Below are 25,118 nucleotides of genomic sequence, written 5' to 3'. Positions count from 1 at the left end.
ACAACGTCAAATTAAAACATCATTTGACGTTGATCTGTAGTTAGTTTTAGGTTGTGGCATTAACTAACTAAAATCCAACGTCGAGCCAACGTCTCAAGCCAACGTCACACTGACATCAAATACTGATATTAAGTCGTCAGGTATGGCAACCAAAATCCAACGTTTTCTAGACGTCATAATGGCAACGTCCAAACAACGTCAAATTAAAACATCATTTGACGTTGATCTGTAGTTAGTTTTAGGTTGTGGCATTAACTAACCAAAATCCAACGTCTAGCCAACGTCTCAAGCCAATGTCACACTGACATCAAATACTGATTTTAAGTCGTCAGGTATGGCAACCAAAATCCAACGTTTTCTAGACGTCATAATGGCAACGTCCAAACAACGTCAAGTTAAAACATCATTTGACGTGGATCTGTAGTTAGTTGTAGGTTGTGACATTAACTAACCAAAATCCAACGTCGAGCCAACGTCTCAAGCCAATGTCACACTGACATCAAAAACTGATGTTTAGTCGTCAGGTATGGCAACCAAAATCCAATGTTTTCTAGACGTCATAATGGCAACGTCCAAACAACGTCAAATTAAAACATCATTTGACGTTGATCTGTAGTTAGTTTTAGGTTGTGGCATTAACTAACTAAAATCCAACGTCTAGCCAACGTCTCAAGCCAATGTCACACTGACATCAAATACTGATTTTAAGTCGTCAGGTATGGCAACCAAAATCCAAAGTTTTCTAGACGTCATAATGGCAACGTCCAAACAACGTCAAATTAAAACATCATTTGACGTTGATCTGTAGTTAGTTTTAGGTTGTGGCATTAACTAACCAAAATCCAACGTCTAGCCAACGTCTCAAGCCAATGTCACACTGACATCAAATACTGATTTTAAGTCGTCAGGTATGGCAACCAAAATCCAACGTTTTCTAGACGTCATAATGGCAACGTCCAAACAACGTCAAGTTAAAACATCATTTGACGTGGATCTGTAGTTAGTTGTAGGTTGTGACATTAACTAACCAAAATCCAACGTCGAGCCAACGTCTCAAGCCAATGTCACACTGACATCAAAAACTGATGTTTAGTCGTCAGGTATGGCAACCAAAATCCAATGTTTTCTAGACGTCATAATGGCAACGTCCAAACAACGTCAAATTAAAACATCATTTGACGTTGATCTGTAGTTAGTTTTAGGTTGTGGCATTAACTAACCAAAATCCAACGTCTAGCCAACGTCTCAAGCCAATGTCACACTGACATCAAATACTGATTTTAAGTCGTCAGGTATGGCAACCAAAATCCAACGTTTTCTAGACGTCATAATGGCAACGTCCAAACAACGTCAAGTTAAAACATCATTTGACGTGGATCTGTAGTTAGTTGTAGGTTGTGACATTAACTAACCAAAATCCAACGTCGAGCCAACGTCTCAAGCCAACGTCACACTGACATCAAATACTGATATTAAGTCGTCAGGTATGGCAATCACAATCCAAAATTTTCTAGACGTCATTATTGCAACGTCCAAACAACGTCAAATTAAAACATCATTTGACGTTGATCTGTAGTTAGTTTTAGGTTGTGGCATTAACTAACCAAAATCCAACATCAAGACAATGTCTCAAGCCAACGTCAGATTGACATCAAATAAAGATATTTAGTCGTCAGGTATGGCAACCAAAATCCAACGTCTACAAAGCATCATAATGGCAACGTCCAAACAACGTAAAATTAAAACATTGTTTGACTTTGATCTTTAGTTTGTTTTTAGGTTGTGTTGTGATATTAGCTAACCTAAACCCAACGTCAAGCCAACGTCTCAGGCCAACGTCACATTGACATCAAATACTGATATTTAGTCGTCAGGTATGGCAACCATAATCCAACGTTTTCTAGACGTCATAATGGCAACGTCCACACAACGTCCAATTAAAACATTATTTGATGTTGATCTGTAGTTAGTTTTAGGTTGTGGCATTAACTAACCAAAATCCAACGTCTAGCCAATGTCTCAAGCCAAAGTCACATTGACATCAAAAACTGATATTAAGTTGTCAGGTATGGTAACCAAAATCCAACGTTTTCTAGACGTCATAATGGCAACGTCCAAACAACGTCAAATTAAAACATCATTTGACGTTGATCTGTAGTTAGTTTTAAGTTGTGGCATTAACCAACCAAAATCCAGCGTCAAGACAACGTCTCAAGCCAACGTCAGATTGGCATCAAATACTGATATTTAGTCGCCAGGTATGGCAACCAAAAGCCATAATGTTAATGTCCAAACAACGTCAAATTCTAACGTCATTTGACTTTGATCTTTAGTTTGTTTTTAGGTTGTGACATTAACTAACCAAAATCCAACGTCGAGCCAACGTCTCAAGCCAACGTCAGACTGACATCAAATACTGATATTAAGTCGTCATGTATGGCAACCAAAATCCAACGTTATATTGACGTCATAATGGCAACGTCCAAACAACGTCAAATTAAAACATCATTTGACGTTGATCTGTAGTTAGTTTTAGGTTGTGGCATTAACTAACTAAAATCCAACGTCGAGCCAACGTCTCAAGCCAACGTCACACTGACATCAAATACTGAAATTAAGTTGTCAGGTATGGTAACCAAAATCCAACGTTTTCTAGACGTCATAATGGCAACGTCCAAACAACGTCAAATTAAAACATCATTTGACGTTGATCTGTAGTTAGTTTTAAGTTGTGGCATTAACCAACCAAAATCCAGCGTCAAGACAACGTCTCAAGCCAACGTTAGATTGGCATCAAATACTGATATTTAGTCGCCAGGTATGGCAACCAAAAGCCATAATGTTAATGTCCAAACAACGTCAAATTCTAACGTCATTTGACTTTGATCTTTAGTTTGTTTTTAGGTTGTGGCATTAACTAACTAAAATCCAACGTCGAGCCAACGTCTCAAGCCAACGTCACACTGACATCAAATACTGATATTAAGTCGTCAGGTATGGCAACCAAAATCCAACATTTTCTAGACGTCATAATGGCAACGTCCAAACAACGTCAAATTAAAACATAATTTGACGTTGATCTGTAGTTAGTTTTAGGTTGTGACATTAACTAACCAAAATCCACCGTCGAGCCAACATCTCAAGCCAATGTCACATTGACATCAAAAACTGATGTTTAGTCGTCAGGTATGGCAACCAAAATCCAACGTCTTCAAGACGTCATAATGTTAATGTCGAAACAACGTCAAATTATAACGCCATTTGACTTTGATCTTTAGTTTGTTTTTAGGTTGTGACATTAACTAACCTAAACCCAACGTCGAGCCAACGTCTTAGGCCAACGTCACATTGACATCAAATACTGATATTAAGTCGTCAGGTATGGCAACCATAATCCAACGTTTTCTAGACGTCATAATGGCAACGTCCACACAACTTCAAATTAAAACATCATTTGATGTTTTTCTGTAGTTAGTTTTAGGTTGTGGCATTAGCAAATCAAAATCCAACGTCGAGTCTACCTCTTAAACCAACGTCAGATTGACATCAAATACTGATATTTAGTCATCAGGTATGGCAACCATAATCCAGTGTTTTCAAGGCGTCATAATGGTAACATCCAAACAACGTCAAATTATAACATCAATTTATTTTATTTTTTTTAATTGTTATTTAATATAGTGGTTTCACTTTATTGTTATGGTTCCTTTTGAAATTTATGTTGTTGCGTTGTTGCACCTACAGTCGTGGCCAAAAATATCAGCACCCTTGGTAAATATGATCAAAGAAGGGTGTGAAAATTCATCTGCTTTAATCGTTTTGCACTTTTATATAAAAAATTCACAAAAATGTATCCTTTCATTGGATAATAAGAATTTAAAACAGGGGGAAATATCATTATGAAATAAATGTTTTTTTTTTTCTAATACACATTGGCCACAATTAATGGCACCCTTTTATTCAGTACTTTTTGAAACTTCCATTTGCCAGATTAACAGGTCTATTTTTTTTTTTCTATAATGCCTGATGAGGTTAGAGAACACCTGACAAGAGATCAGAGACCATTCTTTCATCCAGAATCACTCCAGACCCTTTAGATTCCCAGCTCCATGTTGGTGCTTCTTCAGTTCACTCCTCTCATGTTCTGTAGGGTTCAGGTCAGAGGACTGGAATGGCTATAGCAGAAGCTTGGTTTTGAGCTCAGTGACCCATTTCTTTGTTGTTTTCGAGGTTTGTGTTTGGATTATTGTATGGTTGAAAGATCAAAACATGGACCATTATAAGATTTCTAACAGTCACTTACTGATTTTTTATCTGTTGGTATTTGATAGAATCCATGATGCCATGTTTCTAAACAAGATGTCTAGGGCCTCCAGCAGAAATATAGGCCCAGAAAAAAACAAATACAGCAGTATATTTCATTGTGCACATGGGTTACTTTTTTCTCTCTGTGTTCACCTAACCCATCTTGAGTGTTTGCTGCTAAAAAAAATCTCATTTTTTTGGTTTCATCTGATCATAGAAGCCATTCACATTTAAAGTTCCAGTCTTGGCTGATAACTGAATTATGCTTTAGTTTGTTTTTGAATGAGCTAGGATAATTTTTCTTGTAACCCTCCCAAACAACATGTGTTGATGTAGGTTCTGTTTGACTTTTTTTAAAAGGTTTTCTGAACCAGAGACTCCGCTATTTGCTGCAGTTCTCCAGCTGTGACCTGGCGAGTCTTTAGCTACTCAAACTCTCCTTCTCACCACACATTAGGACGATATAGACAAGTCCTCTTCCAAGCAGTTTTGTAACATTTTATGTTGATTGGAGATTCTTAATTATTGCCCTGATGGTGGAAATGGGAATTTTCACTGCTCTAGCTCTTTTCTTAAAGCCACTTCACCAATTTGTTAAGCTCAATTATCTCAATTATCACATCAGAAATACATTCTTTGGTTTTTCTCATTGTGATGAATGATTAAGGGAATTTGGGCTTTGTTTTCCCTCCTCTTTATATTTCTGTGAAACAGGTAGCAATAGCCATAGCTGGATAATTTCATGTTTATAATCAAGCTTGAGTGCTCAAAATTGTGAATTTGAATGGGAATATACTTCAGAGATATTTTATTCTAGGGGGGCCAATAATTGTGTCCAATGAGCATTTGAGAAAAAACTTTTCATTTCTTATTATCCAATGAAAGGATACATTTTTGTGAATATTTTTTTAAATAAAATATCAAAAGGATTAACAATGAATTTTCACAACCTTCTTTGGTCACTTTTACAAAGGGTGCCAATATTTTGGGCCACGACTGTACCTGCTTTCATTAGAGTGTTAGAATAAGTTGATGTACTTGCAAAGTTACTTGTAGTCAGTCAAACATATTCTGGGAAAGCATCAGAATTAGAAATTAAGCAGACAGTCTATTAGTACTATAATGAGAGTTAGTTGACATGTAAGTGCAATACTTATATTGTCAATAGAATATTCAAAAGGGACTATGAAAATAAAGTGTTATGACTTTAATTTGACCCATGACCATTCATGAACCATAACAGTTTATATAAATTGATATCCAATCTGTCATAGTTTTCTGTCTTTCTGTCACAGTCTTATGTCTTTCTGTCACAGTCTTCTGTGAGTGTTGTGTTTGTTTGGTGCCATGTGCTTTTGTCCTGTCTCTTTTCTGACCCCGCCCACCTTGTCACCTCAACTTCTTGTAAGTGTTACTGGTTCTCGTGTTTTTTTGCATCTTGGTTTTGTTTTTGCCGTGTTGGCTTTTTTGTTCTTAGACTCCAGAGGGTTAAAGTTAATCTTCCCTGCATTTGGACCCAGACCCTGTTCTTTCTTTGCTGGCCCGTGACACAATCTTGTTTGCAATATAATGCAATTCAAACACTCTCAAACATGTTAAGACATATTTAGGAGGATCAAAACAGTATTGCTTACTTAATTCTGGGCTGGAAACATTGTTTATCAAAACATAAACTTGTTGATCTTTGTGTTGGAAAGTAAAGTAAGTGCATGCAGACAATGCAAGCATTACTGTTTATTGTACAGTCTTATAATTATGCAATATAAATGTCTAATTCCTTTGCTATAATTTAGTCTGTTCTTATATATGTTTTTTTTATATATATAAAATAATTGATCAGATTGATTGCTGCTTCTTACTTGCATTTTTCATATTTAAAGTACATTCTAGTTAAAAATTTAAAATTACAAATTTCATATTTAAATGTTGATCTCATCCATCAATGATGAATATGCTTCAACTTTTTCTGTGTATGGATTTTGTGAATAAGCACTACAGAATAATACAAGTTAATTTAAAGTATATTATTGTTTATTTTATTTGGATTTTTATTATTATTATGATTATTATTTGTATTTTTTTATTTTTTTGCCACCCCCCCCCCCCCCCCCCCCCCCCCCCAAAATCCCACGCCCAAACATAATGGAACACGGTGACATCGCGCTATTGCGCCATTTTGCGACTACTTGGCGGTCTTTTTTGGATCGGCAGGCATCAGTTTATCAGGCGGCCTGCGGTGCACTTACAGCTCAAACTGTGGTGAGTATATCTGGATATTAGATCATGTATAACGTAAAAGTGTTTATGCCCCCCTATATAATGATATTACTTGTAATACGTATCAAATACATCGAAGTGTTTTAGCTGCAAGACCGATGGGTAGAGATAATTAATTAAAAAATGGTAACGTTAACTGTTATATCCCTGAAATAAAAACGCCTGAGTCATTAAAGCCATCTAACTGTTAGCGCTGAAAAACAGTTCAAATAAAGTTTAAACTTGAGACATATGTTTTTAATTATTATGTTATTATTATTATTGTTTCGAATAATTTAACGTTAAGCTTTTCATCATGAAATTTGTTCGATTCATTGCTTTTTTTTCTTCAATTGTGTCATGCGAATTAGTTATACAGGTGATTATAGTAACTTAATATTCTGCTGTACAAGTTTAATAAATTTTGGATCTCCTTTAGCTGTCAGATTTCTACACACGATGTAAAGAGGCTGCTTTTTTATTCATTTTAAGCAAAAACAGCCTTTTCTTCTACAAGCTCTAGTTTTATATTTGGGGTTCAAGTTTATCACTAAGGTATAGTATTTAATATAGTGTGAATTTAGGGGCTATACTATATGAGGTTATAACTTTTGTTTTGTTTTTGCTTTGTTTTGCATTTATCTCTTTGCCATGTTCTGAAGAAGCCATATTGTTGTAAGGTATGTTTTTTTGTTCATTTATAAAAGAGCTGCTAGAACAATCTGCTTTAATATATTACATTAATTAGATTAAAATATTAATAGATTGAAGGTAGTTAATCTGATTCTTCTGGTTTTCTTGTGTGCTCTTCTGTTATCCTATAATTTTGCACTTTACAGTTGCTAGCAAGGAGAAAATGAATGAAATTAATATTTACAGGCCAAGTTGTTGAAATAGTGTTGGTTTTAAATTTTGAAATTGCACAATATCAGTTGTTTTGCAATAAGATAAAAACCTGCCAGTTTGGGTGAGCCTATGACTTTTAATCTAGTACCAACTGGAGGACCTGTATGATATCTGCATTATACTAGATATGATGAACACGTAACAGAAACTATAACACCTGCCTCATAATGTGTCATGTATAATTAATTATTTGGGCATTACTCTTGTATCCACAGGTTGATGAAAAATGAGGTCATGGCCTGTTTCAGTATGAAGTGGGGGAAGGGGAAGCTTGCTTTCACCAAGATCAATCTGTACACTGTTGTCACAGGTAAAACAAAATTAACATATAATACAAATATTAGCATCATATCATTGTGACATTCAGCATTGTTTAGTTTCTGTTTTAGTTGGTTTAGTGAAAACCAGTAACCTCGTATTGTAGGTACTCATCTGTCACACAGAAATCACACAAACTTCTATATTTACACTTCTTATTGATTGGCAGGTCATTCCTGTTGCCAGCCTATCTTTATTGTTCAGAACTCTAACAATTGTTTTTGCATTCTCTAACAATTGTTTTTGCATTTAATGTATTAGACATTAAATGTTAATTTACCTTAAGACACTCTGCAAAAAAATACTGCAATGTGTCTTTGTTGTCATGGTTTTCTTTTGCTAGATTGTCTGCTTAGCGTTTGTCAATTGCATCACAAGCTGAAATATATTTTGATGACTTATAGCATGTAATTTACATTCATGGCTCTTAAAGCTAGGGTAGATTTTTATTTTTTTCTAAGAAACCAAATCAATAGTGTAAGTGGTCTAAATGTATTCTGTGGAAGGCAAATAAATAGTTAATGATTACATTCAGTGATTACTATAGTGCATCATATCCTATACTCACACATTTTCTTATTCAAATATTTCTTACAGAGAGTGTCCAGAAAACATCAAAAGAGACGGGGCAAATACTGCAGCAGCCACTGCCTTTTGTTTAAAATATGCCCCAGCAGAGCCGTCGCAAGGAGGGTGAGAGGCCCTGTGCAAAGTTGATGTGCGAGGCCCTCTACAATTTTGCGTGTGTGTGTGTGGTGGGGGAGGTTGCTGTAGCAAGGCAAGGCAAGTTTATTTATATAGCAAATTTCGAACAAAATGGTAATTCAAAGTGCTTTACATAAAATTAAGTAAAATAATCATGAAGAACAAAACTAAAACAAGCAATTTTAAAACTTTGGAAATTATTTAAAAATTGACTTGAATTTAAAACAGTTAGAAATAGAAAATGATCTTACAGTTAATACATAAAATACAGTGCAATCAGGTCGGACATCGCACAGTGCTCATTCAATAAATGCACAGCTAAACAGATGAGTTTTGAGTCTAGATTTAAATGTGACTAGTGTTTTAGCACATCTGATCTCTTCTGGAGGCTGATTTTGGAAGCAATGTATTTTGGTCCTAGGTCTTTGAGTGACTTCTAGACAAGTAGAAGTACTTTAAAATCAATCTTAAATGTAACTGGAAGTTAATGAGGACTGGTGTGATATGCTCAGATTTTCTGGTTCTAGTCAGAATCCTGGCAGCAGTGTTCTGGATGAGCTGCAGCTGTCTAATGGTCTTTTTGGGAAGGCCGGTGTGGAGCCTATTACAATAGTCCACCCTGCTGGTGATAAAGGCATGAACAAGTTTCTCCAAGTCTTGGCTGGAAACAAAACATCTAATTCTTGCGATGTTTTTTAAATGATAGTATGCTGATTTAGTTACTGCTTTGACATGACTACTGAAACTAAGGTCTGTCTCCAGAATCACACCACGTTTCCTGTCTTGATTTTTAGTTGTTAGACCCCTAGAGTCAAGGTATGCATTCACCTTAAAAACTTCATCTTTGTTTCCAAATGCAATGACTTCAGTTTTTTCCTTGTTTAACTGAAGAAAGTTCTGGCACATCCAGTTATTAATTTCATCAATGCATTGGCAGAGGGAGTCAGTGGGGCTGTATTCATTTGGAGATAAGGCTAGGTAAATCTGGGTATCATCAGCATAGCTGTAATAGGCAATTAGGTTCTTTCTCATTATTTTACTTAGAGGAAGCATATACAGGCTAAACAAGAGCGGTGCAAGAATTGAACCTTGTGGGTCTCCACATATCATGGATGTCTACTTAGACTTATGCTCTCCTAGACTCACATAATGATCGCTCCTTTTTAAGTATGACCTGAACCATTTGAGTACCATCCCAGAAAGCCCGACCCAGTTTTCCAGTCTCTCTAGTAGTATGTTATGATCGACAGTGTCAAACGCAGCACTGATATATTGCCAGAGTCACAATTTAAGTTAATATCATTTATTATCTTAATGAGTGCTGTCTCTGTGCTGTGATGCGGTCTGAAACCAGATGTTTAAGTATTTATTCAGCTGATTAAAAACTACCTTTTCTATAATTTTGCCTATAAAAGTAAGATTAGATATTGGTCTATAATTGCTCAAAATGGTGTTATCAAGATTGCTCTTTTTCAGGAGGGGCTTAACAACTGCAGTTTTCAGGGAGTTTGGAAAAGTCCCAGAAAGAGATTTACTTATAAACAGTTAAGCACACTTTTGAAAAAAGATGTGGGAAGTGTGTCAATATAGCAAGTTGATGATTTTAGTTGCTGCACTATGTCTTCCAAAATGTTGTTTGTTTTCTTACTGACTATTATTGGAGCAATATCATTAATAACATTCTTAACTTTTGAGTTGAAGGAATCAAGGAGAATATCAACAGAGTCGGCAAAAAATACTTGGTGTTAAAGATATGGCCTCCGTAAATAGTACACTAGTGTTCTTGTTAGGGCTGCACTATTAATTGCATGCAATTCTCATGCATGTCTCGTCAGTAAAGCTGTTTCTGTGATTAGCGGTGATTAGCGGTTGATGTCAATAACCTGCTTTCAAATGGAGCCGCACTTAATAGACAGAGCCGTAGTTCGCTGACAAGCTACGCAATATCACGTTCATAATCGCATGAGATTCTTCTGCGATTTTGAACGCAATAATGCACCACTTGTCAGCGAACTACAGCTCTGGTTATTAAGTGCGGCTACATTTGAAAGCATATCCTTCTGACAGAGACAGTTCTAGAGTAAGTGGTAGCAGAGATCAATATATCAAAGAAAATACAGAAGTGATCAGATAGTACTACGTCCTTAATAACAATGAATGAAATGTTTAGAGCCCTACTGATGATTACATCTAGAGTGTGTCCACCTTTGTGTGGGTCCATGCACATGCTGAATCAAGTCAAAGGTATTTAGAACTGTTATCATTTCTTTTGTAGTTTTGTTTTCTGCATTGTCTATGTGAAAATTAAAATCCCCTGCATTAGCAAAACAGTCAAACTCTGAGGAAATCATTGATAACATTTCTGTTACCTCAACAAATGCTGAAGAGTATTTTGGAGGCCTGTAAATAATAATAAAAAGAATGTGTTGAGCACCTTTTAGCACAATCCCTAAATATTCAAAAGACAAGTCATGACCAAATGACACTTGTTTGCATTGATAGACATCTTTAAAAAAGCAGCTCCACCTCCACCTCTCCTAACAGTCCTGCAAACACTCATGGAAGTGAAGTTAGGAAGGACTGCTTCATTGAGGACTGTTGAACTGCAGCTGTCCTCTAGCCATGTTTCATTTAGAAACATAAAATCCTAATTGTTTGTGGTTAAGTCATTGATTACAAAATGATTAAATTTTTTAGTGAGCGAATGTTTAAAGATGCTAACTTGATGGCAGTGCTTTATGTCATTACATCAGTTTTAGTTTGATGCATATTAGATGAGTTTGCCCTTCGGCTTAAGATGGCCTTAAACTTTCTGTCACATGATAAAAGTGAAATCGAGAAAGCTACAGGCACACTGGGTTCCCACTTGTTCTTTAAACATTTGTGAATGTTGCGGTTATAATAGCAGGGACCCGACACATATCACTGAGAGCTTCTATCAGTTGTTTTTGGTTTGATGTTTTGGGACCCTGCTGTTTTCTTGTTGACATTTGCGGGCTTGCAGCGAATGAGTGAGAGAGTTTAGTCCAAACATACACCAATTCTACCATTTTCAGTGAAAAGCACAGAAGTGGAGATGCTGGAGAGAGGAATAATGTGTCTGGTGAGATGGGTTGTGTCTCTGGTGTTTCTTGTGGCTGTGATATGTTGTCTTGGCTTCCCCGGCTGTCTTCAAGAAAGTCATCCTTGAGTGCTGAGTCTTGTATCTGTTTTGATATATCACAGTCTGTCTGTGAGGAGCTCTGAGGGCAGGTCTCTTCCGGGATGGTGTCCATCAGCAGTGCTTTTTGTGGCTGCATGGTGTTATCAGTTGGGAGTGGTCCACTGATGAACGACTGAACTTGGAGTCTTCAAAGTGTTTGAAAGAGTTCACTGAAGTCCTTCTTAAGGATGTTTGACTGCTTTTTGAGAGTATCATTCTTCCCCACATGGATTGATAATTAGATTTGTAGTCTTGTGCTTCATTTTCTGAAGTTCCTTGTTCACATAAGAGACCGTTGCTTGAGGAAGGCAGCATGTTATTGTAGTCCTGCTACGGATGTTTCTGATAATAGAGTCACCCACTATCAGAGTCCTAGGCTTGGCTACGCTCTGAGCTGAATGTCACTGTCTGTTAGTAACGGTGTTAGCTGCTAATCACATTTGGGGATTCCTCACCCGCATTCATTAATTCTTCAAATCTGTTTTCAAGATGTATAGTGGGAGGTAGAATACTGGTATTTACAAGCCTTGTCATAGTTGAATCTGGGGTAGAGAAAGCTACGGCAGCAATACGAGAAACTCATGACAATCTGATGTCTTGTGTTCCTCTGGGTCTTGCACCCTGTTTGTGCCATCGATTAGTGTGATGATCCGTTTCGGCTTGTTCCTCTACACTTGGTACAAACTGTTGAGATTCAGAAGATTCATGGGACTCACCGGCTGTATGCTGAGGGGGTCCATGACGACAGTCTGCTGAGTGTTTCGCCTGTTTTGGAAGTCCAGCAAGTAACTTTGTTTCAAGAATCACAATTCTTTGTAGAAGTTTGCAGCAGTTCATGCAACAAGTAGATCCAACAGGAGGCATTTTCTCTCTCTTCCATTTGAATGTAGGCAGTTGTTTTCCCATCTCCAGAATGTAAGCTGCTGGCAGTGGGAGGCAAAGTCTTTTTTGTAGTATTATTCCAGTCAAAAAAAGTTTTTAGTTTTAGCGTTTGTGCCAAAAATATTTTGTTTGAGCACTGTGCTGATCTGCTGAAGTAAAAAATCGTAGAAAAATCTGAGAAAAGTACAGAAATAATAAGCGAAGTGCAGAACAGTAGGCTAGAACGTCCGAACGGTAGCAAAGCCAGAACCGCAACAAACTCAACTTTAACATGCATCTGTTCGATTGTGATGCCTTGCTCACTGACATGCTTGCGCACAAATCATGGCCACGCACTAGCTCATAAGGATCTACAATCATAATTATAATAAGTTAATAAGAATGCTTAAATTAGTTCTAGGCTTGTAGACAGTTATATATGAAGAGTTCAGATGGAAAGAGCGATCCAACATTTTCTTCTAAAATAATTATTTTCTCATCTTCCTATGTTTATGTTCAGTATTTCACTTTATTGGGAAAGAAAAGAAACTGTTTATTGCTATTAAAGTGAAATTAAACGGTACTAGGTTTTTGCAGCTGAATTTTACATCTAAAATCAATTTGCACTATTTGAAAATAATATTTTCTTTTAAAATGTGCACTCTCACTCTTATTCGTATGTTTAATAGTCGAAAACGCAAATGTCTATTGTCACATTTATTTTATGTTTTACATGAATCATTAACCTATCGCATTTTTTCAATTCAAAAGGGCGAAATTTCATAAAAGGTTGAGTAGTTTGCATCTCTAGATAGTCTATTATGTTTGGTCGCTGAACATTTCAATCATAAAACAGTTCTCTAATACCGTAGGCTACTGCTTACATTTTTCCACAAACTCTAGTTATGTTGTGACAGTAAGACCCACATTCTTTGATATGATTGGCCATCTCGACCACTGAGGCAGACCAGCCTAGAGCCTTGCACGGACCTCAAATTTAAGCCCTATCCCTAGATTTTTTTTTTAATGGCCAAGCGGCCAGTGCCAGACAGTGAACCTATGGATCAGTTTAGCCTTCTTAAATCATCACGACTTGCCTAAAATAAAATCTATAGATATATAAAACAGTTCAAGTATTTTTAAAAATTAAACCTAGATAAATGTGCGCTATATCCAGTAGTTTGTGCGGAGAGTGCAAGCAAAAGCGTGCTGGCCAGTGCAATCACTTGCATTTTTTTCAGTGGATATGCAGTAATTTTTGCTCATAAAGGTAAGAGTAATACATCATTCGTAACTGTAAATTGTCTACTTTTATTTGTGTGCAATCACATTATCAACAAATCGTTGTGCTTTTATATAAAAAAAAAGAAAATAGTCATGATGCGCTTTCTACTGTCTCGACTTGAACAGGAGCACTTAACAAAAATGAACCAAAGCTCAGTGAATACATGACTCACGGACGTGACAAATATATCTATAGAAAACTTTAAATGACTACTTAACAAAATACAACACATCAGAAACAAAAACTCATTCATTATAAAGATAATCCATAAAGATGAACTTTTCTCTTAAGGCTTGTAAAATTATGTCAAGCTTAAGCCTATTGCGTACATTTAAAAGCAGAACACTGTGATGCTGCGGGACACTTAACACTGTTAAGCCGCTATTGACAGTCATGTTAGCACGGTCTCGTGTTGTTTCCCTCAGTGCGGCAATTTTTTCATCACTAATTGATGGATGTCTTAAATATAAAAATAAGGAGAAGCCTTAAACAGGCATAAGGACAGCCCGCATCTGAACAATGATGTGGAAATTGGCCCGAAACCCGGCCTGGAGTGTAAAAAAAGTCAGGGTGAAATGCAGGGCTCTAGACCATTTAAAAGTTAAACTTTATAACTTTTTGTCGTCCTATCAACAAACAGCTTTACTCATTCTTATACTTAGAGTCTTGTACTGTCTATCCGCTATGACTATTTTAGTCTACCAAAGGACAAGATGGGTGGAAAAAATAGTAATAAAAATGAGATATAAATGACATAAAATGCAGGCCAGGAGCGAGGCCCTCTAGAGGTGTGAGGCCTAGTGAAGTTGCACACTTTGCACAGCCCTTGCGACGTTACTGTGCACCAGACAGGGTGGGTGGAGGTGGCAGGAAAAAAAGAAAGATGTTAATAAAATGTATGTTAATGTTTTCAAAACTATTCAGTTCCAATAATGTTGATGTTAAAATGTAATTATTTTGTAAATGTTCTGTTCCATGTTAAATGTAAATGATACAACATGTGAATAAATAAATCATATTTGTTATAATCCAGTTCATCTCTTAGTCATTTTTCTGATAAAAACACAAAACATTTGTGTATTCCATTTTCAGACAGTCTGACGTTAGATTCTGACGTCAAAAAGATTTTCATTTTCATCCAAAATGCAACGTCTGACCAATGTAGCAGACTGACGTCAGTCTGACGTTGGGTTCAGACGTCAACCAGATTTTCATTTTGATCCAAAATGCAATATCTGACTAACGTTGGAGATTGACGTCAGTCTGATGTTGGGTTCTGACGTCAACCAGATTTTCATCCGAAATGCAACGTCTGACCAACGTAGCAGACTGACGTTGGGTTCTGACGTCAACCAGATTTTCATACGAAATGCAACGTCTGACCAACGTAGCAGACTGACGTCAGTCTGACGTTGGGTTCAGACGTCAACCAGATTTTCATTTTGATCTAAAATGCAATATCTGACTAACGTTGGAGATTGACGTCAGTCTGATGTTGGGTTCTGACGTCAACCAGATTTTCATCCGAAATGCAACGTCTGACCAACGTAGCAGACTGACGTCAGTCTGACGTTGGGTTCGGACGTCAACCAGATTTTCATCCGAAATGCAACGTCTGACCAACGTAGCAGACTGACGTCAGTCTGACGTTGGGTTCAGACGTCAACCAGATTTTCATTTTGATCCAAAATGCAATATCTGACTAACGTTGGAGATTGACGTCAGTCTGATGTTGGGTTCTGACGTCAACCAGATTTTCATCCGAAATGCAACGTCTGACCAACGTAGCAGACTGACGTTGGGTTCTGACGTCAACCAGATTTTCATACGAAATGCAACGTCTGACCAACGTAGCAGACTGACGTCAGTCTGACGTTGGGTTCAGACGTCAACCAGATTTTCATTTTGATCTAAAATGCAATATCTGACTAACGTTGGAGATTGACGTCAGTCTGATGTTGGGTTCTGACGTCAACCAGATTTTCATCCGAAATGCAACGTCTGACCAATGTAGCAGACTGACGTCAGTCTGACGTTGGGTTCGGACGTCAACCAGATTTTCATCCGAAATGCAACGTCTGACCAACGTTGGAGATCGACGTCAGCCTGACGTTGGGTTCTGACGTCAACCAGATTTTCATTTTCATCCAAAATGCAACGTCTGACCAACGTTAGAGATCGACGTCAGCCTGACATTGGGTTCTGACGTCAACCAGATTTTCATTTTCATCCAAAATGCAACGTCTAACCAACGTTAGAAATCGGCGTCAGCCTGACGTTGGGTTCTGACGTCAACCAGATTTTCATTTTCATTAAAAATGCAACGTCTGACCAACGTTGGAGATCGACGTCAGTCTGACGTTGGGTTCTGACGTCAACCATATTTTCATTTTCATCCAAAATGCAACGTCTGACCAACGTTGGAGATCGACGTCAGTCTGACGTTGGGTTCTGACGTCAACCATATTTTCATTTTCATCCAAAATGCAACGTCTGACCAACGTTACAAATCGACGTCAGCCTGACGTTGGGTTCTGACGTCAACCAGATTTTCATTTTCATCCAAAATGCAATGTCTGACCAACGTTGGAGATTGACGTCAGCCTGACGTTGGATTCTGACGTCAACCAGATTTTCATTTTATTCGAAAATGCAACGTCTAACCAACGTTAGAAATCGACGTCAGCCTGACGTTGGGTTCTGACGTCAACCAGATTTTCATTTTCATCCAAAATGCAACGTCTAACCAACGTTAGAAATAGACGTCAGCCTGATGTTGGGTTCTGACGTCAACCAGATTTTCATTTTCATCCAAAATGCAACGTCTAACCAACGTTAGAAATCAACGTCAGCCTGACGTTGGGTTCTGACGTCAACCAGATTTTCATTTTCATCCAAAATTCAACGTCTGACCAACGTTAGAAATCGACGTCAGTCTGACGTTGGGTTCTGGCGTCAACCAGATTTTCATTTTCATCCAAAATTCAACGTCTGACCAACGTTAGAAATTGACGTCAGTCTGACGTTGGTTTCTGACGTCAACCAGATTTTCATTTTCATCCAAAATTCAACGTCTGACCAACGTTAGAAATCGACGTCAGTCTGACGTTGGGTTCTGACGTCAACCAGATTTTCATTTTCATCCAAAATTCAACGTCTGACCAACGTTGGAGATCGACGTCAGCCTGACGTTGGGTTCTGACGTCAACCAGATTTTCATATTCATCCAAAATTCAACGTCTGACCAACGTTGGAGATCGACGTCAATATGACGTTGGGTTCTGTCGTCAACCCGATTTTCATTTTCAGCCAAATTACAACGTCTGACCAACGTTGGGATCCAATGTCAGCATGACGTTATATTGACGTCCGGTGCCTGCTGGGTTGATACTATCACCAAATCTTGGATTTAATGCTTTTTAAACCTGTTATCTTAGAATAAGCTGATTTTATATTTCTTTTTGGAACTGATTGGCCATGAGTCTCAATCATCTGAGCCTAAATATCAGTGTCAACCAGACAGACAATCGTATTACAGATACACCAAGTAAGAAAGAAAGAGAGGGAAAGAAAGACAGATATGGTACATACTTATTGTATATTTGAGAAAGTGCAAGAGCATTTGAAAACGCACAAAGCATTTTGAAAATTCTTGTCTAGAGAGTGACTGAAACTTTAATTTCACTCTCTGATCTCTGATTTATTTTGTCTTTTGAAGCTCACTCTCCCCAATTCACACCATAGCAGTGAGAAGCACCTATTCAGTTACAGTGCAATAACAATGCCAAGCCAAGTGTGAACTGCATCATGGGTAAGTGGGTAAAGAGCTATTTCCGCCCTCTGTGTTAGTGACACTTCAGCCAAAGCTCCATCACATCAGTCAGAGCTGAGATAATGAAGTCTGAAGGGGAAGGATGGAAGCGATGCTGGCTTTTAGTTCTGAAGCAGCAACCAAGTGCCTTCATCATGGGCTGTATTCACTTTCTTTGCCATGTGCTGACTTTCACTCTTTCTTTCTTTCTCTCTCTCTCTGACAGTCCGTCTATTCGTTGATAATTTGTCATCTGCTGTAAGATGCTATGAAGTGTAGGTGTCAGAGATTTTGTAAGGAAAAAAGCGTGCTAGATCAAGTCATGAACTCTATCCATGATAGCTTTTTGCCAGAGGTTTCTGAACAAAACAGCTTTAAGTCAGATTACGTGATTTATTCTTTTTTTATTTAATCTATCACAGTAATTAGATAAAAAAGCTGCTATTTTAGACCCTGATCTAACTGATGTTTGCTCATATTTCAAGTTCAGTTGTTGGTTGGCAGAGTTGAAGAAATGACAGCGTATTATCTCAGAAACAGCCGTTATCTTTAGGTCTAGCTATTCTAAATACTGGTTGAGAGATATTGCCTCACGTCTGTGTTCGTTCTAGCTATTATGCTTAAGAAGTTATTCTTCACACAGCTGAAGTTTGAATCCAGGATTTTGCCTGCAAGCACAGAAGTGAAATGCATTTCAAAAACTGCCAGATCAACAGGTGAATAGGGGGAGAGGAAGACAATATGGCAGATAGACAAAGATTTTCCATATTTTATTTACTATAAATTTACCATGAACATGAGCAACTAGTGAGAGGACAGTTCCCTTAAAACAGAAACTCAGGCAGACTTGAAAGTAAACAGTGCCCTCTCTGGTAGTTTGCATGCAGTCATTTTCTGCACTCTGTGAAGGTATATATATATATATATATATATATATATATATATATATATATCTCCTTACAATCTAATTTCATATTATCAATGAAATCAATTAAAAATCTGCATGTGTTGAAACACTATTCAAGATAATAGAAAATATTCAACAAGTTCAATACATTGCTGTAAATGTGGGGAAATACATATTCTGCATGTGAGGTTGCATCAGGGATTAAAAACTTATTTTATAATTGAACAAACTTAGATTTTGCAACATCACACATAATTAATGTCCAGCGAGCCTAAATAAGAATACAATTATACTATTAACAAGGCAGTAAGGTTTACCCAAGGACTCATTAGAGTTCGTCTTTCTGTTCATTTGTGTGTGTGTATTGGAGTACCAGTAACTGTACCACATGGCACCAGCAAACACAATTATATCAAACATATAATAGTAGTAACACAAACATGGAAGAATGCATAAATAACTACAGTAATTGGTGCTAATTGGTGTATATGTCAGTCAGGTACAACACTTTTCTTCTTAGTTGGTCCCATGTTATCTTACTTGAGAAGCCACAGTTAATACAACATTTTCTCACTGAAATGCAGAGATCAGCATGAGAAAGTTGTGCAGATATTCAAGCTCATCTCATCTGGCTTCTTGCTTCCTCTGCTTTTTTCATTATACGTTAAAATATTAATGGGATGATAATTTCCTCAGCCTCATATGCATGTGCATGGAAGTGTCTCTATCAAATAATTTATTACAGTGTTACAGTGCAGAGTGCGCACACACACACACACACAGTATCCAAGATATATACTGTAGTCTCATTCTATTGCTCTCCCTCTCTCTCTCTCTCTCTCTCTCTCTCTCTCTCTCTCTCTCTCTCTCTCTCTCTCTCTCTCTCTCTCTCTCTCTCTCTCTCTCTCTCTCTCTCTCTCTCTCTCTCTCTCTCTCTCTCTCTCTCTCTCTCTCTCTGGATAATAATCATGGATGTGGGGTTTGAAGTGATCCTCTAAACTGTGAGCCATCAGCATGAATGCATTCTTTAATGCAGGAAGTAATAAAGTAGCACAGTCTGTACAAATGTGCTTTACTTCACATCATGAAAAAGAACGTTGGCAGGATATTAATATACATGCATTGTACATTTACAGTTTCTACCAGTGTTGGGGAGTAAAGAAATACTACTTTTATACAGAAATGATTCATTTAATTAATCAAAATTGGAAGTAAACATGTGTATTATGCTACATTATAATTCTACTTAATGCTCATTTCAAATAACGATGCACTTTAAGTCTGTTTCCTCACAAGATACTCCAGGTTTCAGATACAGTCAAAATAGCTTCAGCTGAACTGTCTATTTGTAACCATGAGTGCTGAATTAGCTTGCAGCACCAAATTTAGCTGATGTATTAGCTATAAATGTAGTGCCCTTTGGAGTAGTTAAGTTATCTGGCATTTTGTTTTCCCTCACTAACCAGATCTTAAATGTTTGTTTTATACCCGGCTGGTCTTCCATAAAGGTCAGCAGGTGGATTCCCTGTGAGGCCAAACCAAGATGTTCTAGTATTAGTTTCAGAGTATTCTGGGCAGCCACATTACTTCATGTTTTTAGGGGTTACTTGAAAGTGTGATTTTTACTTTTAGACATCCGCAAGACAACTTGTTAGAGTTTCAAAATGTGTGAGATGTGTGAGAAAAAAAGTCCACATTTATAAACCAATGATTTTGAATGTACAGTTTTTCAAATACAGTGCTTGATTAACCAAACATGGCTGTTAAAATAAAGATGAATCATAATTTATTTATCAAATGCTCTACTAATACAGTATGTTCAATTTGACTGTGCAAGCAAAACCTTTCTCCACTGAATTTGCTTCGTGTGATGTGAAAGTTTTAATGCTCAATGGTTGCTCTTCCATAGCTCAGGAGACTAAATTAAGTCTTTAATGTGTTTAGGTATCACCTAGGTCTTGGTATTATGTTATAGAGGAGAGCTATACTAGAAATAAATATCTAAGTCATGATCATTTTGTCTTATAAGATAATGGTGAAAAATGTGGGTGTTCATATTGAGATCTCTTACTTGCCAAATCTGAGCATAGTTGTTGAATATCTAAAGGGGAATCATTCTCATTTGGTGGATCACTAGGGTCTTAACTTAAAAGAATAGTTCACCCCAAAATTTAAATTTACTCACCCTCAGGCAATATAATATAGATGTTTGTGTCTTCATCAGAATAGATTTGGTAAAATTTAGAATTACATCACTTGCTCATGAATGGATCCTCTGCAGTAAATGTATGCTGTCAGAAAGAGAGTCCAAACAGCTGATAAAAACATAACAATAATCTTAAAGTATATCACACCTCTCCAGTCCATCAATTAACATCTTGTGAAGTGAAAAGCTGTGTTTTTGTAATAAACAAATTATCTTATTATCGTGGCTGATTTTATTCTTGCTTCCTGCTAAAATATGAGTCTTCTATCAAGTGGAAAAAGAGAGAAATATGCACATATCAAACACTGTTTCAAAGCAAAGACAATCCAAAACAGTTCTAAACAAATATCTCTATGGATTTCGAAGCGGTAGTATAAAGTTAAAAGTCCTTGATGGATTTGTTTCTTACAAACATGCAGCTTTTCTTGTCATGAAACATTAACTGATTAACTGGAGTCACATGGATTACTTGTGAATTATTATGATGCTTTTGGACTGTCATTCTGATGGCACCCATTCACTGCAGAGGATTCATTAGTGAGTAAGTTATGTTCTCCAAATCTGTTCTAAAAAATCATCTACATCTTCAATGGCCTTACGGTGTCACACCCGTGTACTGTTGATTGTTGTTCCTCCCTCTGTGTCCATATTTGGTTGCTACTGTTCTAATTATTAGTAAATCACCTTCATTTTGCTCACCTGTTTGCTCCTCATTATCTATCCTATATTAGTTCCTGTCTGTTATATTCTAGTTTGCTGGTTATTATGAATGTTACCCTGTTCATGTGCTCTTACTGTTTGGATTACCTGTTGTGGATTTATTAAAATATTATTGTATTCTTCATCTTCGTCGTCCTGCCTGCAACCATCACCCCGCGTTGCGGTGCCTAAGCCAGAGCCCATTGGTTGAACTGGACCCGTCTGACCAGGTGCGAGAGCCAGCAAATCACTTGATCACCCTCAGCCTTTCATCTGTGCGGTGGGATTGCTGTGTGTCTGCCAGTCTTCATCTGCATCATGGCTGGTGGATCCCTTGTCTCCTCCTTCAGCCTCTGAGTCCCTGACTCCACCCTGGCCCTTCAACCCAGTGGCTCCACCATGGCTCTTAGCTCCATCGTCTCCACCATGGCACGTCAGTCCACCAGCTCCACCGGGCTCCATCATCCCTCCAAATACGCCTTGGTCAGTTGTCGACCAACCGTCACCTTGGCCTAGGTCGCTGGCACCATATGCTCCACCTTGACAATCTGGATCCTCCCAGTCGCTTTCTCTGTCTCATCCTCTGGCTCCTTCTCCACCCGCTCCGCGGCCTTTCCTCCACCATGGCTCCTTTCTCCGTCAGCTCCACCGTGGGTCACTATCATGGCTGTAGCCTGGGTCCCACCTGGCTCCTTCCTCTGCTCCGGTTCCCTTCTTTCATCACCCTGGCTATTCCCTCCATTGTCACCTCCCTGGACTCTGTTAGTTGTCCTCCTCCTGGGAGTCCATCCTCTGCCAGAACCTCCACCTGTCTTGTTTGCCTGCCAGCCCTTTGCCTTCCCCTGTCACCATCCCACATTTACTCATTTGACCTTCTCCTTAGTCCCCCTCCATATATCCCTCTGTCTCCATGGCTCAAGGATGCACCTTCCAGGAAGGGGGCAAACTGGCACACCCCATGGACTGTTTATTGTGGTTTCTTCCTCTGTTTCCATATTTGGTTGTTACTGTTCACATTATCAATTAATCACCTTCATTGATCTCACCTGTCAGCCCCTTGTTATCTGTTTTGTTTACCTGTTGTAGATGTATTAAAATATTATTATATTCTTCATCTTTGTCGTCCTGTCTGTTCTCTAGCACAACATACCATGACATACGGTGAGTACATTTTCAGAATGTTTTTATTTTTTGTGAACATACCTTTAAGCATCTGTTTTCATATCGGAGTCTGTGAGATACAATTGAGATATAATGGATGGTAATGACAGATTTCTGAAAAAATGACATTGTTCTCCAGGAGGAGTCACAAGAAGCAAGATCAACCCCACCCCCACCTCTTACCACCCCTCTTGCCTGTTTCCTAGGGTTGATTTAGTTATTATGGGGTCTTCCTCCTTCATTCCAGTGTCATCGAACACAGATTAGATTGGTTTTGTATTGGACATCTTATATCAGCAAGTCAATCCACCAAGGATGTTTTTGAGGTGTCTTGCTACTGCCATCTGTTGAAGTCTTTTGTGTCATCTGGGCTATATATCACAACTTTTAGTTTGGCCTCTCAAATACTATATAGTTTACATTATTATGCAAAGCAAGTTGCATTGCATTTAAGTATTTCAATTCACACATTTACTGATTATGAAACCCAGGACTTTGTCATTGCTACCGCCATGCTCTGAGCTAGAGGAACTTCTTTTTGTTGCCTCTCTTACAATTTTCTTTTCCAAAATTGGGTAAGATTATTTTCAGTCCAAGCCCTATACAAGAATGAATAAATTGATTTTTTTTCATTCCCTATTAAAACTGTAATAAATTTGACAGCAATGCCACCACTATGGGAGTCTACATTTTTACTATGCTGTTGTGTATTAAAATATAACACATGTTGTACCATGGCCTAATGGTTGTCTTGAAGTCAGAGGATTATGCCAAAGATTTAAAATTGGTTAAATCACTCTAATAGCCTAAGATTGTGATTCTGCTATTATCTGATTCTTTCAGTCATGCTTAATGTGGATCTCTGCCATTCCAGTGCCTGCCCTCATAATTATTATGAGCTACGTTTTATTATTGTATCTTGTTCAAGGGCCAAGGGCCACAGCATCTTCCCAAGATGAGCTGCTTGGCTCAAACACAAAATGCCATTTGTTACTACTTCCTCCCACTGAATCCAAAATATATTCTGAATATTCAATAACCTTTGAGACTCTCCCAATTCAGCATTTAGGTTTTTATATCCCCCTGCACATGTTTGTGTGATTGGCAGCATTGATCTGAGAGTGATTGTGAATGGTTGTAGGAAGGCTAAATATCTCTCTCTCTCTCGCGCGCGCGCTCACTCACTCAATTACTCACACTCACTCACACTCACTCACACTCACTCTCACACACACACACACACACACACACACACACAAACTTTTCTGAAGTCAGAATATTTCCATCTACCCAAGGGTCTTTACATTAAAAGTTAAGAATATATTAGCATGCCAAAACCGCTCAATAGAATCTGAAATGCATGGCTGAACTGCTGTCCTAGGAACTGACCAGTCACAAAATACGAAAAAATTCACGATTTTACGGTGAAAGACTTCTTCATGTCAAAACTTCTTAATTCTTTTCCTGCTTATAGAACACAGGGTATTTCTTTTTTTTTTTCTTTTCTTTTTCAAACCCATTCAAACCTTTTTCCCCAGTGACAGCCAGAAAGAATGAGGGGAAGATGGATGTGTATGTTTGAATCACTCTTTTGGCTTTTTCTCAGCCTAAAGCTCTCATTCTTTCTTGTAATATGTGAAGAGGGAAAGGTGATGTATGGACAACTGTTTTACTGTTACACTCAAGACATTTCAGTACAACTGAATTACAAATGAAAGTGAGAAACTAGCTTAAGGAAACTTAAGGTAAATAATTGTATTATTTTAATCATTCTTCCCATTCATCTTTGATTACTGCCTCTGCTCCCCTCAGGGAGATGAAGAGAATGTGGACAAGAGTGTGGAGAGTGTGGACAAGTACATAACCTATTATGCACAGTCAGAATTTAAAGATTACCAATGCCGAGGAAATACATCATGTTACACCAGAGGAAATATTTTATTAAATTTGCCTAGAAATGGATTCACTTGTGCTTCACAAATGGACGTGAGGGCACATGACAGGGATTTGATAAATGAGTTCCATTCGCCCATGTCTCAAAAGACAGATTCTTGGTGAGCTTACAAATGTGGGAAACTGCTGCATTATGTCAGAATATGATCTTTGCCACTTAGCTCTGCAGTTTGCCACATATCTCAGTCACAATGCTTTGACTGACAAGTGCTTTCTTGAGGTTTTCCTTTTAATGTAGGTGAATGTTTGTGTTTGTGTGTGTGTGTGTGTGTGTGTGTGTGCGTGCGTGCGTGTGTGTGTGTGTGTGTGTGTGTGTGTGTGTGTGTGTGTGTGTGTGTGTGTGTGTGTGTGTGTGTGTGCGTGTGTGTGTGTGTGTGTGTATCATGTGTTTGTGTTTGTCTGTCTAGTATTTTAGCTATAAACTCTGACGTATTTTAAGACTTTTTTTTTTACTCTCCAGTCTAATTCACCTCTTTGAATGTACTTAAATTTACATTTTAGTTTTCTATGAATATTCGTACAGACATGTTACATTTTACTGAT

General features: G+C 37.8%; 1 long non-coding RNA gene across 1 annotated transcript; it reads left to right on the top strand.

The window, feature by feature from the left end:
• The first annotated feature begins 6,451 nt into the window (after positions 1 to 6,451).
• Positions 6,452 to 8,867, top strand: LOC128025477 (uncharacterized). The gene is made up of 4 exons (XR_008186163.1): positions 6,452 to 6,564; positions 7,224 to 7,241; positions 7,683 to 7,777; positions 8,383 to 8,867. It is a non-coding gene; the product is annotated as an uncharacterized LOC128025477 (long non-coding RNA).
• The last annotated feature ends 16,251 nt before the right edge of the window (positions 8,868 to 25,118 follow it).

This window comes from Carassius gibelio, chromosome A12, assembly GCF_023724105.1.
Source record: "Carassius gibelio isolate Cgi1373 ecotype wild population from Czech Republic chromosome A12, carGib1.2-hapl.c, whole genome shotgun sequence".
NCBI classification, from domain to species: domain Eukaryota; kingdom Metazoa; phylum Chordata; class Actinopteri; order Cypriniformes; family Cyprinidae; genus Carassius; species Carassius gibelio.
The sequence above is the reverse complement of the archived record's forward strand: the minus strand, read 5'-3'. Positions and strand labels throughout refer to the sequence as shown.